This window comes from Magallana gigas, chromosome 1, assembly GCF_963853765.1.
Source record: "Magallana gigas chromosome 1, xbMagGiga1.1, whole genome shotgun sequence".
In the NCBI taxonomy this organism is placed as follows: domain Eukaryota; kingdom Metazoa; phylum Mollusca; class Bivalvia; order Ostreida; family Ostreidae; genus Magallana; species Magallana gigas.
Genome location: NC_088853.1, coordinates 68150205 through 68169826, shown reverse-complemented (window position 1 = coordinate 68169826; position 19622 = coordinate 68150205). Strand labels below are relative to the sequence as shown.

At 34.1% G+C, this 19622-nt stretch overlaps 2 long non-coding RNA genes across 2 annotated transcripts; both read left to right on the top strand.

Moving 5' to 3' along the window:
• Positions 1–2915: 2915 nt before the first annotated feature.
• Positions 2916–8294, top strand: LOC136273044 (uncharacterized). The gene is made up of 4 exons (XR_010711182.1): positions 2916–3046; positions 3350–3429; positions 4301–4388; positions 8099–8294. It is a non-coding gene; the product is annotated as an uncharacterized lncRNA (long non-coding RNA).
• Positions 8295–8793: 499 nt separating this feature from the next.
• LOC136273048 (uncharacterized) lies at positions 8794–15011 on the top strand. Its single transcript, XR_010711188.1, has 3 exons — positions 8794–8892; positions 9764–9851; positions 14591–15011. It is a non-coding gene; the product is annotated as an uncharacterized lncRNA (long non-coding RNA).
• The last annotated feature ends 4611 nt before the right edge of the window (positions 15012–19622 follow it).

Sequence of the window (19622 nt, the reverse complement as noted above, 5' to 3'; positions counted from 1 at the left end):
CAAAAACTCAATTTTATTTGGAAAATATAATGAAAGAAAAATTGTATAAAGTACATAATCTTTTCATTCTAATAATAAAACAATACATATTTGTAAGTAGATATAAAGAAGTTCCAAAACTGAATTTTAGCGCACTAGAAAATATATTGAAAAACAGAATATCTATAGAGAAATATATTTTGATTAAAAACTGTAGATTCTCAGAGTTTGAAAGGCATTGGCAACACTAGAAATATTTAACAGATTCAATAGGTCAAATAAAGTTCTACCCCCCCCCCCACACACACACACACAAACACTTTTCTCTCAAGATTTTCTCTCTTTCATCTTATTTTCACTTACTAACCTCCTTTTTCAAGTACATGTAGTATGCAGATACATTTGTAAACGACTTATATGCATGATATATAGGCCTGCATTATAGTCTTTTTCTGTAAGAGACAATCTATTACATTGTCATTGTGAGATATGTGTACTTGTACCCTTTGTATCTTTTTCTACTGTCTTTGTCAATGAATTTTGTCAAAAAAATGGGCCTCATATCCGAACATTTAGTATTTGTATGTAGCGACCCTGATCGTGAGTTTTCTGATATCGAAAATAAGCCATACTATAGATGTTTTGAAGACCTAATACACAATATCAAAAGGCCTCATTCAAAGCAACCTAAAAATGCATTGCTATAAACGCCCATGGTTAAAGACCATATGAGAATTTCTAGTAATATTTCAAGCGTTGCAAGGGATTTAAATTCTATGAAACGACTTTGTCAAGATTGTTCAAGTTATGATTATTAATAAATTATTAAGAAATAAATAAAGATGTAGAACAAGAGGAGAATATATTAGTCGAAATTAAGTTTAATTGCTATGATTTTTTTAGATTATTATCGAAAATTTGAAAACCACAGAAACCCTGTTTTTAACCCTCATTTATTCAAACATTATTGTTTCCAACAAACAAAGCATGATAACTTAAGTTTTTATTAAAATCCTGTTGGAAGCTGACTGAAACTTCGAAAATTCTAAGTATTTTAAAATCAATAAAAAAGTTATTTTTTTCACAAACTTCATAAAATAAGATATACTGATAAAGTTTCGTTAGCATATGTATACCATCAGCAAATATTCATGTGTTTTAGCACAGATAATTTGAGTGCAGTGTAAATTTCTTTGTTTGGATATGATAAATAGGTGGAACACATGTGCATAGCTAATAAGGGTGTTTTTGTTACATTGTTAAACTTAAAACCAATAAATTGGTATTATGATAGAAACTGTTAAATATAAATGTCAGATAAGCCTAATATCATTTTATAAACCAAAATCATATAATAGTCCAATCCACACTTTACAAAAGTTGCTCCCCTTTGCGGGATCAACCCAAAGGTCAAAAGGGAAAAAACAACTTTTCCCTTCTTTATGCAACCAAATATCTGGGCATCCTGTGAAGAAATCTCTTGGAATTTAATTTATTCCTTCGATGTGTGTATTGCCCCAACTTGGGGCAATCAAAATTCACAGAGGAAAAGGATTTCTAATGTCAAATGACGAAGTTACAACCCTCTAAACTACAAAGGCTACTGTGAGAAATATATGGGTTTTTCCCCAAAGACGGCGTCCAAGGGACGTAACTTTTGTAAAGTGTGGATTGGTCTATGACATAACAAATGAATAGAATGGCCGGTGTTGTTTTTTTCAGAGCCGTCAATAACAATCCTATCATTAAACGTTGATAACGTAAATTGAATCACGCTCTATTTCTTTGAAAGTAAATACATGTACCTTGTATCTTTAGAGGGACAGAACGTTATTCACGTACATTTATCGATCGTATGACAGCTATTATAGAATATATAGTAATAGGTAAAAACATTGTAGAAATTAAGTTGTTTGATTTTATATAATCTATAGAAATAATAATTTCAAAAGTTTTGAATTTACAGAACAGCACTGAAAGTCAAGCTGACGAGCCAAACATGTAACATTAATGATAATGATTAACACGGGAAAAGAAAATGAGGAAGGAGGTTCGTAGATTTAATCCTTAATTTTTTTAATTGCAGAAACCGATAATGCGGTATATATTTTGTTACATATTTTCATTTCAAAAGTATTTACAATACTTTTAATCATAAGGAAAATCAATTTAAAATGATATGACAATTGACATTGTTTATCATCAATATTCTGTGTCTGTTAAGCTAATCGCGTTGGTTTATCCGTGATATCTTTTCACTCTTTCATTCTCACTAAGTTGAACCACAATATATGTTACAAAATTTTGCTTAACAAACAGGTTTTGACATGTTTGGTCAGATGGGGTAATTATACACATATTCCAAGTTGTAGTTTCTTGTTGACATATAAAATGTAACCACTGCGCCAAAAACAACATATTTATTACCATTTGGAGTACCACATTCAATCTTATTTCTCCTGGAGATGTGAAATACGCCAATTACTTTCGAAATTATCAAGCAGAAAATTCTTCATTCTTGTACAAATATACAAAAAGTCAGAAAGAAAAAAAAAGTTTCGAGTTTGCTGTATCAAAATTAATCTAAAGTCATTATACCATTTTTATTACATTTTGATTAAATTTTCAAATTTTCATATTATTTTTAAAAGAGAGGATGCCAACTTAATATAACATATTTAGCTTATTTTGGTACATTGGGGATGCAAAAGACAGGTTCATTAAAAAAGTATTTTTCATCCGTTTTTTTTTTTCTATACCTTTTTTCATCCCAACACATGTCACTGTCATGGTTAAACTTTGTAATACAACAAAAAGATATTAGCATATATCTGATACACTATTATAAGCAATGTAATACATTACAAACAGATCGAACATATGTAAACATTGACAAAGTATCCAGTAGACAAATACGTATTACTATAAATATACATATTTATTACAGGTTTGAAATCAACAAATAGGATATTATCAAAATTTTGTCTCAGCAACGAGTCTGACTTAATCATGATTAAATTTGTCCTGGTATTGTTTGCTTTGCCAACTTTTGCCAGCACCGAAAGGGGTAAGTAGAACTTGTAATCTAATGTGTCTATTATTTTAGTCAAAAATTAATAGCAGGTTAAGAACAACTAGTAAAGACCAGTTATTCATTGTTAATGATATTTAAAAATACTATACTATATTTCATATTACACATGTTAAAATTATTTTTTATGATATCTTAAAGAAATAACAATTTACAAAAATAAAATGGCAATGAAACATGGGAAAGTCAATATTGTGGAATATAGTGACAAAAGGGAAATCCAATAATTACAATAGGAAAACACTATTTGAATGTATTTGTATGTATTTGTTGCTTTAGTTTGCGATGACGGATGGGTACCATACAATAATCAATGCTACTTTTTCTCTACGGAGGCAGACATTTTTCCAAACGCAGTGGTAAGTTTTAATACCACAGACATTACCAAACATATTTTTAGAATTCATATATTGCATTATGATAATTAAGTGTTTCAAGTATATATGAGTATATATTGATGAGCCATTTTTCGTGTAACATGAGATTTGGTGCCGCACAGGGTGACAACACACTTAATACATGTTCCAAATGATATTTAAGATTCTATCTGTAGTTCTACACTTATTTTGCGTTAGTCGTCATTAGTTCAAGATTACCCCAAGCTAATTCAAGAGAGGGGCTATTTTCTCCACAGCTTATTCTGGTAATGATGGTAGTTAATTATTCCTTTTGACAAATTCTACTGTATACAGCTATTAATTGTAGTGTATAGTATCTAAATCTTAGAAGAATCCTTGAGTACGTTGAAAAGATTTGGCCATTTTTAAGTAAATATTTTTGGGACAGGGGACAGGAAAATGGACAAAATCGTGTATTTTTTCTAGGACGATTGAGAGAAGGATGGAAAAATGATAAGGCATTTTATAATTATCATAAAGATTTCAGAAGGTTGGTTTCTATACACCAGGATATTGAATAATTTACATTTTGTAATTCATTCTATTTTAATTAGAAGCATACATTTCATCTCTATCTATTTGTTTGCTTACTATTATTAGTTACTTTGATTTGTCTTTATCCGTGCAAAAAGGCATCAACAAGGTTTTATTCTTTTAACCCATGATGCGGCAACGATTGTTCAGTTTCCAATTATGACCGACATGATTATGGTTACAATGTCATTGCATGATTTGTAACTTAAACCCACTGTGTACCAAGTCATTTGGTATCAGTAAAAATCCTTTAGTCGAATCTTGAAACATTCAATGAGTTTGAACTTGATGTTTACAGGCAATTTGTTCCGGAAAGGGGTCAAATTTGGTAGAAGTAAGAACGGCAGAAGAAGAAGCATGGATTTGGCTCCAAAGTCTTATTCGTCGTAAGACAAGTTTATTGTTTAATGTTATTTAAGCATTGAATACTTATTGTGGGATGTGTCGGTCCTATGACACACCAAGCGGTGCAGAAAAATTGAATACCGCGCGTTTAGCGCGGTATGATAATTTGTCTGCACCGCTTGGTGTGTCATATGACCGACGACATCCAAAAATTAGTATTTAGTGCTTATATTTATATTTTCATTTTGTTGTCTATTTGTATGAAATATTGTGTATCGCCGCTATAATGCCATTATTATTTGCGCTCTTAGCCAGGGATATGAAACATACATGGAACAGCTGCTATATTAACCTGTTATTCAGTTAGCTTTCGCGACAAAAAATATAGTACCAGAAACTTTGTAAAAAAAAAGCTTTTTTTATGAAAGAGTAGATATAATTAATGACTGTTGTTCAAAAGTACATATCAAATTGGTCATGTAAGATTGAAAGTTTCATTTAATCTTACAGAAATAAATATACTCAAAACACGTGAAGACGTTAATTTTTGTGCACATGGCCCATGAATTAGCAAAGTGTATTCAAAGAAAACTGAACGTCGCAGATTCCCAATGCAAACATAAGGGTAAATAAACACTGAATGTAAATATAAATTTTTAGCATAAAAGCATGTTTTATATTCATTCCTTGCTGTATTTATAATAAAAATGGGCCAAATTTTAAAATGCATATCTCATTTTCGATATCGTCAACATCGCGATGTATACAATATTGATACGATATCGATTTTACATTGTCAACTTTGCCGATATTTCTTTGCCGTTAACATCGTCGACATCGCAACGTCGACAATGTTGAACCGATATCGAGTTTTCATTGTCCACATTGCCGAGATTTCTTTGCCGTTAACATCGTCGACATTGTCGACATCGCAACGTCGACAATGTTGAACCGATATCGAGTTTACATCGTCAACATTGGATCATAAATGTTTCTTGAATATAGTTTCATAAATGCAACGTTCGTGCCCACATATTCAGTAATGCAAATTTTTTGCAGAAATGAGATAAAACAACCAATGAAGTCAACTTTTAATTTGTCATAAAAGGGGTGAAATAAAGGGGTTGACGATGCTATCTAGATTGAAGGGGTAAAATATGAAAGTTAATTACATACATATAGATATCAACACTAATGATGCAAAGTGGACAATGTCGTCAGCTTGTGAATAAGATAGCTGACATGCTCTGTAAACATCATTGAAACTTTATATCAACTGCTATTGTAATCTTAACGATGTAAATCATGCTTACAATACTAATAAATGTAGAATCATTGATAATTTCAATGGTGCGATAGTGAAATTCCACCGACGAGACAAGATTAACGGTCTAGGACTGAACTCTGCCCTACGTTATGTTTATCACTCCGCTGGTGGTTACAAACAATGCAAGTAAAGCAGAGCATTACCGAAAATTATACGATGTTTGTTAAATAATTACAACAGGGTAAAATGTCCAATGTAAGACAGATAGAATATAACCATGTTGGCCATAATTGCGATATTTACAACGTCGACGATGTAGACACAATGTTTACCTGATGCCGATCAACATTGCGATGTTGAATCGATGTTGTTCAACATTTCGATATCGACAATGTCGACGATGTAAACAGGAAAGAAGGAACACGATGTGGACACGATGTCGACTCGATGTTGGTCAACATTGCGATATCGACAATGTCGACGATGTAAACAGGAAAGAAGGAACACGATATAGAAACGATGTCGACTCGATTTTGGTCAACATTGCGATATCGACAATGTCGACAATGTAAACAGAAAAGAAGGAACACGATATAGACACGACGTCGACTCGATGTTGATCAACATTGCGATATCGACAAAGTCGACGATGTAAACAGAAAAGAAGGAACATGATGTAGACACGATATAGACACGATGTCGACTCGATGTTGGTCAACATTGCGATATCGACAAAGTCGACGATGTAAACAGGAAAGAAGGAACACGATGTGGACACGATGTCGACTCGATTTTGGTCAACATTGCGATATCGACAATGTCGACGATGTAAACAGAAAAGAAGGAACACGATATAGACACGACGTCGACTCGATGTTGATCAACATTGCAATATCGACAAAGTCGACGATGTAAACAGAAAAGAAGGAACACGATGTAGACACGATATAGACACGATGTCGACTCGATGTTGGTCAACATTGCGATATCGACAAAGTCGACGATGTAAACAGGAAAGAAGGAACACGATGTGGACACGATGTCGACTCGATGTTGGTCAACATTGCGATATCGACAATGTCGACGATGTTAACAGAAAAGAAGGAACAGGATGTAGACACGATGTCGACTCGATGTTGATCAACATTGCGATATCGACGATGTCGACGATGTAAACAGAATAGAAGGAACACGATGTGGACACGATGTCGACTTGATGTTGGTCAGCATTGCGATATCGACAAAGTCGACGATGTAAACAGAAAAGAAGGAACACGATGTAGACACGATATAGACACGATGTCGACTCGATGTTGGTCAACATTGCGATATCGACAAAGTCGACGATGTAAACAGGAAAGAAGGAACACGATGTGGACACGATATCGACTCGATGTTGGTCAACATTGCGATATCGACAATGTCGACGATGTTAACAGAAAAGAAGGAACAGGATGTAGACACGATGTCGACTCGATGTTGATCAACATTGCGATATCGACACTGTCGACGATGTAAACAGAATAGAAGGAACACGATGTGGACACGATGTCGACTCGATGTTGGTCAACATTGCGATATCGACAATGTCGACGATGTAAACAGAAAAGAAGGAACAGGATGTAGACACGATTTCGACTCGATGTTGGTCAACATTGCGATGTCGAAGATGTAAACAGGAAAGAGGGAACACGATGTAGACACGATGTCGATTCGATGTTGGTCAACATTGCAATTTCAAAAATGTACAAAGGATATAAATGGTACGCTGCAAATGCAATTTCATGCCATTAACACAATGTCTATTCGATATTGGTCAACATTGCGATGTCGGCAATATTGATAAAACATCGTGCATTGGACATACCTCAAATTTTATTATCGTTTTAAATTTTCGGAAAAACAACCAATTTTCTTAAGAGATATATAACAACTACGTACAATTGCTCTACTACTGGCAGTTGTTTAAGAAAACTTTTATAAACTTTTATATTAATTGGATTTAAAAAATAGGTTCGCTATAAGTAAACGTGAAGTGATGGCTCATTAAGCCTGAATATGATACCTTAACATGTATATAACGATTGAATGTAACAATATACATTTTAATTATAACGAATAAAATGCAAAAATGCATGATCATAAACTGGTAGAATTCTATTAAAACGATAATATTTGTATACATATATATTTTTTTAGACCTGCTAGTTTCTTAAAATCAAAACGCGAAATATCGTCTTTCAACCCTTATCATTTTCATCTTTTAATATTTTCATTGGTTTGTGTCTTGAAATGTTCAAAAATAAATTTCAATAATTCAGAACATTTGAAGTGAAACAAAAATTTATTTAATTTAAAAGTTCTTTGTCTCTTGATTGCAAAAAACCTCATACCACAGTTACGAAACTGAAATACATTCTTAAACCTCTTATAAAAACGGATTTTAAATTACAAATAGCTTGTATTTCATATTTCTTTTATCAGGTTTTAAAATTTTATGGATTGGCCTCACTGATGTTGTGAATCAAAATAAATATGTGTATCCATCAAGTGGGAGAAAACCCTTTTATACCAACTGGGAAAAGGGGCAGCCCCAAATAGGTACCAATGAGGATTGTGCAGCCCTCCAAACGGGCAGCAGGAAGTGGCACGACTACCCTTGTCATCATAAGATGCACTACATTTTTAATTTTTAAAAATACCGTTGAAAATTACAGTGTATGCATGAACATATAAATCAACGCAAACATTTATTTCACTAGTCTGGTGAATCTATATCTGAAAACGATTTGACAGTCACATATATGATATTTATTTAATTTTACCACTGCAGAATGATTTAAAGGTCCATATATCTTTGTCATACATAATAAATATAATACGGCAATATGTATAGTTGATTAATCTTCCATCGTGTAATTTATCGCTCCTTCTGAGTTTAATATCTGTTTTGGATCCGTGTGTACGAAGCGTTCAGTGAACGATTTGACCTGACACCGATGATACTATACTATATTTCATATTACACATGTTAAAATTATTTTTTATGATATCTTAAAGAAATAACAATTTACAAAAATAAAATGGCAATGAAACATGGGAAAGTCAATATTGTGGAATATAGTGACAAAAGGGAAATCCAATAATTACAATAGGAAAACACTATTTGAATGTATTTGTATGTATTTGTTGCTTTAGTTTGCGATGACGGATGGGTACCATACAATAATCAATGCTACTTTTTCTCTACGGAGGCAGACATTTTTCCAAACGCAGTGGTAAGTTTTAATACCACAGACATTACCAAACATATTTTTAGAATTCATATATTGCATTATGATAATTAAGTGTTTCAAGTATATATGAGTATATATTGATGAGCCATTTTTCGTGTAACATGAGATTTGGTGCCGCACAGGGTGACAACACACTTAATACATGTTCCAAATGATATTTAAGATTCTATCTGTAGTTCTACACTTATTTTGCGTTAGTCGTCATTAGTTCAAGATTACCCCAAGCTAATTCAAGAGAGGGGCTATTTTCTCCACAGCTTATTCTGGTAATGATGGTAGTTAATTATTCCTTTTGACAAATTCTACTGTATACAGCTATTAATTGTAGTGTATAGTATCTAAATCTTAGAAGAATCCTTGAGTACGTTGAAAAGATTTGGCCATTTTTAAGTAAATATTTTTGGGACAGGGGACAGGAAAATGGACAAAATCGTGTATTTTTTCTAGGACGATTGAGAGAAGGATGGAAAAATGATAAGGCATTTTATAATTATCATAAAGATTTCAGAAGGTTGGTTTCTATACACCAGGATATTGAATAATTTACATTTTGTAATTCATTCTATTTTAATTAGAAGCATACATTTCATCTCTATCTATTTGTTTGCTTACTATTATTAGTTACTTTGATTTGTCTTTATCCGTGCAAAAAGGCATCAACAAGGTTTTATTCTTTTAACCCATGATGCGGCAACGATTGTTCAGTTTCCAATTATGACCGACATGATTATGGTTACAATGTCATTGCATGATTTGTAACTTAAACCCACTGTGTACCAAGTCATTTGGTATCAGTAAAAATCCTTTAGTCGAATCTTGAAACATTCAATGAGTTTGAACTTGATGTTTACAGGCAATTTGTTCCGGAAAGGGGTCAAATTTGGTAGAAGTAAGAACGGCAGAAGAAGAAGCATGGATTTGGCTCCAAAGTCTTATTCGTCGTAAGACAAGTTTATTGTTTAATGTTATTTAAGCATTGAATACTTATTGTGGGATGTGTCGGTCCTATGACACACCAAGCGGTGCAGAAAAATTGAATACCGCGCGTTTAGCGCGGTATGATAATTTGTCTGCACCGCTTGGTGTGTCATATGACCGACGACATCCAAAAATTAGTATTTAGTGCTTATATTTATATTTTCATTTTGTTGTCTATTTGTATGAAATATTGTGTATCGCCGCTATAATGCCATTATTATTTGCGCTCTTAGCCAGGGATATGAAACATACATGGAACAGCTGCTATATTAACCTGTTATTCAGTTAGCTTTCGCGACAAAAAATATAGTACCAGAAACTTTGTAAAAAAAAAGCTTTTTTTATGAAAGAGTAGATATAATTAATGACTGTTGTTCAAAAGTACATATCAAATTGGTCATGTAAGATTGAAAGTTTCATTTAATCTTACAGAAATAAATATACTCAAAACACGTGAAGACGTTAATTTTTGTGCACATGGCCCATGAATTAGCAAAGTGTATTCAAAGAAAACTGAACGTCGCAGATTCCCAATGCAAACATAAGGGTAAATAAACACTGAATGTAAATATAAATTTTTAGCATAAAAGCATGTTTTATATTCATTCCTTGCTGTATTTATAATAAAAATGGGCCAAATTTTAAAATGCATATCTCATTTTCGATATCGTCAACATCGCGATGTATACAATATTGATACGATATCGATTTTACATTGTCAACTTTGCCGATATTTCTTTGCCGTTAACATCGTCGACATCGCAACGTCGACAATGTTGAACCGATATCGAGTTTTCATTGTCCACATTGCCGAGATTTCTTTGCCGTTAACATCGTCGACATTGTCGACATCGCAACGTCGACAATGTTGAACCGATATCGAGTTTACATCGTCAACATTGGATCATAAATGTTTCTTGAATATAGTTTCATAAATGCAACGTTCGTGCCCACATATTCAGTAATGCAAATTTTTTGCAGAAATGAGATAAAACAACCAATGAAGTCAACTTTTAATTTGTCATAAAAGGGGTGAAATAAAGGGGTTGACGATGCTATCTAGATTGAAGGGGTAAAATATGAAAGTTAATTACATACATATAGATATCAACACTAATGATGCAAAGTGGACAATGTCGTCAGCTTGTGAATAAGATAGCTGACATGCTCTGTAAACATCATTGAAACTTTATATCAACTGCTATTGTAATCTTAACGATGTAAATCATGCTTACAATACTAATAAATGTAGAATCATTGATAATTTCAATGGTGCGATAGTGAAATTCCACCGACGAGACAAGATTAACGGTCTAGGACTGAACTCTGCCCTACGTTATGTTTATCACTCCGCTGGTGGTTACAAACAATGCAAGTAAAGCAGAGCATTACCGAAAATTATACGATGTTTGTTAAATAATTACAACAGGGTAAAATGTCCAATGTAAGACAGATAGAATATAACCATGTTGGCCATAATTGCGATATTTACAACGTCGACGATGTAGACACAATGTTTACCTGATGCCGATCAACATTGCGATGTTGAATCGATGTTGTTCAACATTTCGATATCGACAATGTCGACGATGTAAACAGGAAAGAAGGAACACGATGTGGACACGATGTCGACTCGATGTTGGTCAACATTGCGATATCGACAATGTCGACGGTGTAAACAGGAAAGAAGGAACACGATATAGAAACGATGTCGACTCGATTTTGGTCAACATTGCGATATCGACAATGTCGACAATGTAAACAGAAAAGAAGGAACACGATATAGACACGACGTCGACTCGATGTTGATCAACATTGCGATATCGACAAAGTCGACGATGTAAACAGAAAAGAAGGAACATGATGTAGACACGATATAGACACGATGTCGACTCGATGTTGGTCAACATTGCGATATCGACAAAGTCGACGATGTAAACAGGAAAGAAGGAACACGATGTGGACACGATGTCGACTCGATTTTGGTCAACATTGCGATATCGACAATGTCGACGATGTAAACAGAAAAGAAGGAACACGATATAGACACGACGTCGACTCGATGTTGATCAACATTGCAATATCGACAAAGTCGACGATGTAAACAGAAAAGAAGGAACACGATGTAGACACGATATAGACACGATGTCGACTCGATGTTGGTCAACATTGCGATATCGACAAAGTCGACGATGTAAACAGGAAAGAAGGAACACGATGTGGACACGATGTCGACTCGATGTTGGTCAACATTGCGATATCGACAATGTCGACGATGTTAACAGAAAAGAAGGAACAGGATGTAGACACGATGTCGACTCGATGTTGATCAACATTGCGATATCGACGATGTCGACGATGTAAACAGAATAGAAGGAACACGATGTGGACACGATGTCGACTTGATGTTGGTCAGCATTGCGATATCGACAAAGTCGACGATGTAAACAGAAAAGAAGGAACACGATGTAGACACGATATAGACAGGATGTCGACTCGATGTTGGTCAACATTGCGATATCGACAAAGTCGACGATGTAAACAGGAAAGAAGGAACACGATGTGGACACGATATCGACTCGATGTTGGTCAACATTGCGATATCGACAATGTCGACGATGTTAACAGAAAAGAAGGAACAGGATGTAGACACGATGTCGACTCGATGTTGATCAACATTGCGATATCGACACTGTCGACGATGTAAACAGAATAAAAGGAACACGATATAGAAACGATGTCGACTCGATTTTGGTCAACATTGCGATATCGACAATGTCGACAATGTAAACAGAAAAGAAGGAACACGATATAGACACGACGTCGACTCGATGTTGATCAACATTGCGATATCGACAAAGTCGACGATGTAAACAGAAAAGAAGGAACATGATGTAGACACGATATAGACACGATGTCGACTCGATGTCGGTCAACATTGCGATATCGACAAAGTCGACGATGTAAACAGGAAAGAAGGAACACGATGTGGACACGATGTCGACTCGATTTTGGTCAACATTGCGATATCGACAATGTCGACGATGTAAACAGAAAAGAAGGAACACGATATAGACACGACGTCGACTCGATGTTGATCAACATTGCAATATCGACAAAGTCGACGATGTAAACAGAAAAGAAGGAACACGATGTAGACACGATATAGACACGATGTCGACTCGATGTTGGTCAACATTGCGATATCGACAAAGTCGACGATGTAAACAGGAAAGAAGGAACACGATGTGGACACGATGTCGACTCGATGTTGGTCAACATTGCGATATCGACAATGTCGACGATGTTAACAGAAAAGAAGGAACAGGATGTAGACACGATGTCGACTCGATGTTGATCAACATTGCGATATCGACGATGTCGACGATGTAAACAGAATAGAAGGAACACGATGTGGACACGATGTCGACTTGATGTTGGTCAGCATTGCGATATCGACAAAGTCGACGATGTGAACAGAAAAGAAGGAACACGATGTAGACACGATATAGACACGATGTCGACTCGATGTTGGTCAACATTGCGATATCGACAAAGTCGACGATGTAAACAGGAAAGAAGGAACACGATGTGGACACGATATCGACTCGATGTTGGTCAACATTGCGATATCGACAATGTCGACGATGTTAACAGAAAAGAAGGAACAGGATGTAGACACGATGTCGACTCGATGTTGATCAACATTGCGATATCGACACTGTCGACGATGTAAACAGAATAGAAGGAACACGATGTGGACACGATGTCGACTCGATGTTGGTCAACATTGCGATATCGACAATGTCGACGATGTAAACAGAAAAGAAGGAACAGGATGTAGACACGATTTCGACTCGATGTTGGTCAACATTGCGATGTCGAAGATGTAAACAGGAAAGAGGGAACACGATGTAGACACGATGTCGATTCGATGTTGGTCAACATTGCAATTTCAAAAATGTACAAAGGATATAAATGGTACGCTGCAAATGCAATTTCATGCCATTAACACAATGTCTATTCGATATTGGTCAACATTGCGATGTCGGCAATATTGATAAAACATCGTGCATTGGACATACCTCAAATTTTATTATCGTTTTAAATTTTCGGAAAAACAACCAATTTTCTTAAGAGATATATAACAACTACGTACAATTGCTCTACTACTGGCAGTTGTTTAAGAAAACTTTTATAAACTTTTATATTAATTGGATTTAAAAAATAGGTTCGCTATAAGTAAACGTGAAGTGATGGCTCATTAAGCCTGAATATGATACCTTAACATGTATATAACGATTGAATGTAACAATATACATTTTAATTATAACGAATAAAATGCAAAAATGCATGATCATAAACTGGTAGAATTCTATTAAAACGATAATATTTGTATACATATATATTTTTTTAGACCTGCTAGTTTCTTAAAATCAAAACGCGAAATATCGTCTTTCAACCCTTATCATTTTCATCTTTTAATATTTTCATTGGTTTGTGTCTTGAAATGTTCAAAAATAAATTTCAATAATTCAGAACATTTGAAGTGAAACAAAAATTTATTTAATTTAAAAGTTCTTTGTCTCTTGATTGCAAAAAACCTCATACCACAGTTACGAAACTGAAATACATTCTTAAACCTCTTATAAAAACGGATTTTAAATTACAAATAGCTTGTATTTCATATTTCTTTTATCAGGTTTTAAAATTTTATGGATTGGCCTCACTGATGTTGTGAATCAAAATAAATATGTGTATCCATCAAGTGGGAGAAAACCCTTTTATACCAACTGGGAAAAGGGGCAGCCCCAAATAGGTACCAATGAGGATTGTGCAGCCCTCCAAACGGGCAGCAGGAAGTGGCACGACTACCCTTGTCATCATAAGATGCACTACATCTGCAAGAAACCGGCAAAACATTTTGCGTAGTAACTCCTTGCCTCTGATAACGCCTTGCAAGATGAATATGTGTCATTCAGTAAATTTAAAGCTGTTGAAAAACGACCATAGGGTCATTTTAGGCTAGTTGTTTTAGTATCCTTTAAGCTACTTTTCCGTTGATTAAATAACAGAGCTTTATTAGGTAGGCAATTTTTTTCTCAAATAAAATACACACAATGTCTTGTTTTCTTTCTTTGTGGGATACTTGTGAATAAAAAAAATCCATACAACTGTTTATGTATTATGCAAGAGAAACGGTAAAAATTGCATCTCGACGGTAAAAGTCGCACATATACAAAAATCAATCTTTCTTGCAACATACAGATGTGTGTTATTCGCTTTAATAAAAGCAAAACAGTTTCATATGCCGCCATTTTTTTTTATTTCAAAGACCGTTACATTGATGGTAAAATGTGGGTGCTTTTTAACGCAACTTTGCCGACCAATATATCAAACATTTGTTACAGAATATGCACCTAATTTATAACCATGTATCATGAGTACTGAAACATTTTCTGATTAACAGCAAACTGGTAACATTTACATGTAGAGTAGTATGTTGCATCTTACAAAACATTGGTGATATTTTTTCATTGTTGCAATTAAACTAGAATATATGCTAATTAATATCATTAGTTTAACAGTGTGCAGAAGAGGAAAAGATTGGCTTTTTTGCGAACTTGAAACCTGAGTGCATGTAGTATAAATTATCCCAATATGCTAAAACAATATAAAATATGTTCATATGTCTGCAGCGGATGGTACAAAAATAATAATAAAACCACGTGGATGTACTAGAACAGAATATATTTCAAGCTAATGATTGTCATTTTTGAAATGTGAAGAAAAAACAACAAAATATACTATAAAGGTAACATTTTCAATTGGACCTCTCTATAACCTTAATGAGACGGTTTTAATTAAACAATTGGAAAACAACGGCATTATGACACATATGTGGATTTAAAGGCAATATATCAAGAGAACATTACAAGAGAAGCTTAAATAAACAATTGGAATTGCTCGATAAAAGTAATTATACTTCATGTATGTAACAGAGACCCTTATTGCCTCTGCTGGGGATTGAACACAGGTAATCTGGCACTCCAGTCCAGCACTCTACCGATCGAGCTAAAGGGTTAACCCACAATCCAGAGCTAGTAGGAATGCCATATACCTGCTTCTTCTACACGTACAATTGTTAAACACCCTATACACGGCACATATATTCATTCGAATAAACTCTCGCAAAGGACCATAAATTCAGACACAAATACATTAATGATGATCAAGGAGATTGGAATTTGCGTAGGCAAACCTAAATCTTTCAATCGGTCACATCCAGTTTTATTATTTATCACTCCTATGGAATCTATGAAATTTTAAAATTGCGCACTGTTTGCTTTTGCATTAAAACAATAATTGACACAAGTAACAATAAGATGTTTTGCTTAAAAAAGCATGCAAAATATTATTACATCTGTGAAATGAAATATTACATACCGACACGTGTATAACATCCTACATACTGACACGTGTATAAAATCCTACATACTGACACACGTATAACATCCTACATACTGACACATTTTTAGCATCCTACATACTGGCATGTGTATAATATCCTACATACTGACACATTTATAAGATCATACACATTGACACGTGTATAACATCCTACATACTGATAGGTGTATAACATCCTACATACTGGCACGTGTCTAACATCCTACATACTGACACGTGTATAACATCCTACACACTGACACGTGTATAACATCCTACATACTGACACGTGCATAACATCCTACATACTGACACGTGAATAACATCCTACATACTGACACGTGTATAACACCTACATGCTGGCATGTGTATAACATACATCCTACATACTGGCACGTGTATAACATCTTACATACTTACACGTGTATAACATCCTAATACTGACACGTGTATAACATCCTACATACTGACACATTTATAGCATCTTACATACTGACACGTGTATAGCATCCTATATACTGACAGGTGTATAACATCCTACATACTGACACGTGTAAAAGATCCTACATACTGACACGTGTATATCATCTCATATACTGTCACGTGTATAACATCCTACATACTGACACGTGAATAACATCCTACATACTGACACGTGTATAACATCCTACATGCTGGCATGTGTATAACATCCTACATACTGGCACGTGTATAACATCTTACATACTTACACGTGTATAACATCCTAATACTGACACGTGTATAACATCCTACATACTGACACATTTATAGCATCTTACATACTGACACGTGTATAGCATCCTATATACTGACAGGTGTATAACATCCTACATACTGACACGTGTAAAAGATCCTACATACTGACACGTGTATATCATCTCATATACTGTCACGTGTATAACATCCTATATACTGAAACGTCTATAACATTCTACACACTGACACGTGTATAAATCCTATATACTTTGTGGTGTATTTTGGAAAAACTTCGTGGATCTGTTTGATCGACAATATCTTCCTGATTTTAAAATCATCAATTATTTTGTCAAAAGTTAGCATTGAAACCTTATATTTTATATTCCATTAGTTTATATTTTAAATTCAATGCACTTCTATTATCTTAAATTACTTTTTTTTCAATTTGTGGGAACACTTCTGATAAAAAAAAAACATGCTTGAGAAAAAAATTGTATCAGTTGACAAAGTTAAACAACCAATATATTAAGTGGAGTATACCGTAGCTCAAAAGTCATCTGAAATATTGAACAATAGAAAAGTGCTACTTTTATAATAATTTACAGATAAACCTGCAATTCCTGTGGAATCATTATAATTCATAGCAGTTGAGTACTTCATGGTTTTCGTGGACGTCCCTCTCACAACGACTTTACATTCTCGAATGTTGAAAATTTTGAAAGAGTAAATTTTCTTACTGAAACTGAACACTGACATATCCACAACATTACATCCTCACGAATAAGCCAAACAGACCCAATTGGTCCCACAAATTCAAATGATTCCACAAAATACCACCATGTCTATATTCCGACGCTTTGTTTTCCCATTTACTCTTCCCGCAATACATAGGCGTTTTTAACAAAAATTTAAAAAATCATAAACAAAGAAATAAAAAAAGAACACTATTTGATATGAAATTAACGGTATTAACTTTTCATTGAAAACCCCTCTTAAACAGCACATTTTATTACACTTTTTGTGACATTAATTGTACACTGTAATATTCTGTTGTTAGGTTATACCCACGTGTGGATTGGCCTTACTGATGTGGTAGATGAGGGCCAATACGTGTATCCATCAAATGGATTAAAGCCGCGGTATTCAAACTGGCATAGAACAGAACCAGGTGGCGGTAAGGGAGAAAACTGTGCTTGTCTACGTACGGAACAACGTTTGTGGAATGACTATCCGTGCAGCTCTAGAAAGTCCTACGTTTGTAAAAAACCTGCGAAACATTTTGTGTGAGGCAGGGAATATTTCTAAGAACATGTTATGACAAAATATCTGTTATTTGTTATTCTTTTAAGATATATGACAAGGTGTTACCTACGTTATATATAAGTAATCAGGTATTAAAAATGATTCCTAATATAGTTAGACTCTTTTTTATCAATTATTTAAACTAATAAAAGGGAACAATAACATTTATCATTATTATTGTTTTATTATCAATTATTATCATTATAAAAATAAATAGATGACAGTATTGCTAAGGAATGTCCATAAATGTGTGCCTTAAAATACCCTCCATAAGGAATCAATGACACCTTTCAGTACTAGCATTCTTTTCCGAGGAATTTAAGAAATGTGTAAATAATCATTTGAAACATAAGCTAGTAATAATATCCAAGAAAAGATACCAATTCTTTATTGATCAATTGAGATATCACTTCGATGACATATACTGTCTTTTGGATAGAATTCATGTTTAATAAAATAAAATGCAAGGGCAAAAATTGCTGTTAATGTAACATTTGATAAACATTAAACAGGGCCAGATACTGTGGTTTTATTAATATTCAAGAGTATCAATTTTCGAGGATAAAGTGAAAATCACGGTTTCACGGATACGTAAATTCGAGGCCAAGGACCCTATTAATACACAATTTTAATAGATATTGCAATTCAATGAACACATTTAACGCACTTTACCCAAGAACATTTCAAAGTGGGTATTTTTTCGTAAAATTTAAGTGCGTTGCCACAGAAGTTTGTGATTTCCTTGTGTTCCACTCTTATATAAACCATATTTTACAGATTTAATTCTTTCGACGCCACTGACTGTATTAAACTATTTTATTTCTGTGAGTAAGCAATACTGTTAGTATGTTTAGAATTTAATTCTTAAAACCTGACAAAACAAATTTGATTTCTTGGACTTCATGTGAAAATGAAATTGCGATTTGGGCAGCTTTAAACGATCAAAGTTGATCCATAAAGTTTTTAAACAACCATCTTACCGTTTCAATATTACATAAAATTAAATTATAAGGAACCTGGTATGTAAAGAATCTATATTCTATATGTTTAGATTAGCGCCTGAATCTACACCACCGAAGGATGCTTATAAAAATGTACAAGATATAAACTGCATTGCTCGCTGCAAATGATTTTCGCAATAAATAGTATCTAAATAACAATACATGTACATGAAAATACCAGCTACATTTTAGGATGTTTACGCGGCGAGATATATTCGCGACATGGTTCTCGAGAACATCGAGAAAGTAGTAAGTTCTCAGACG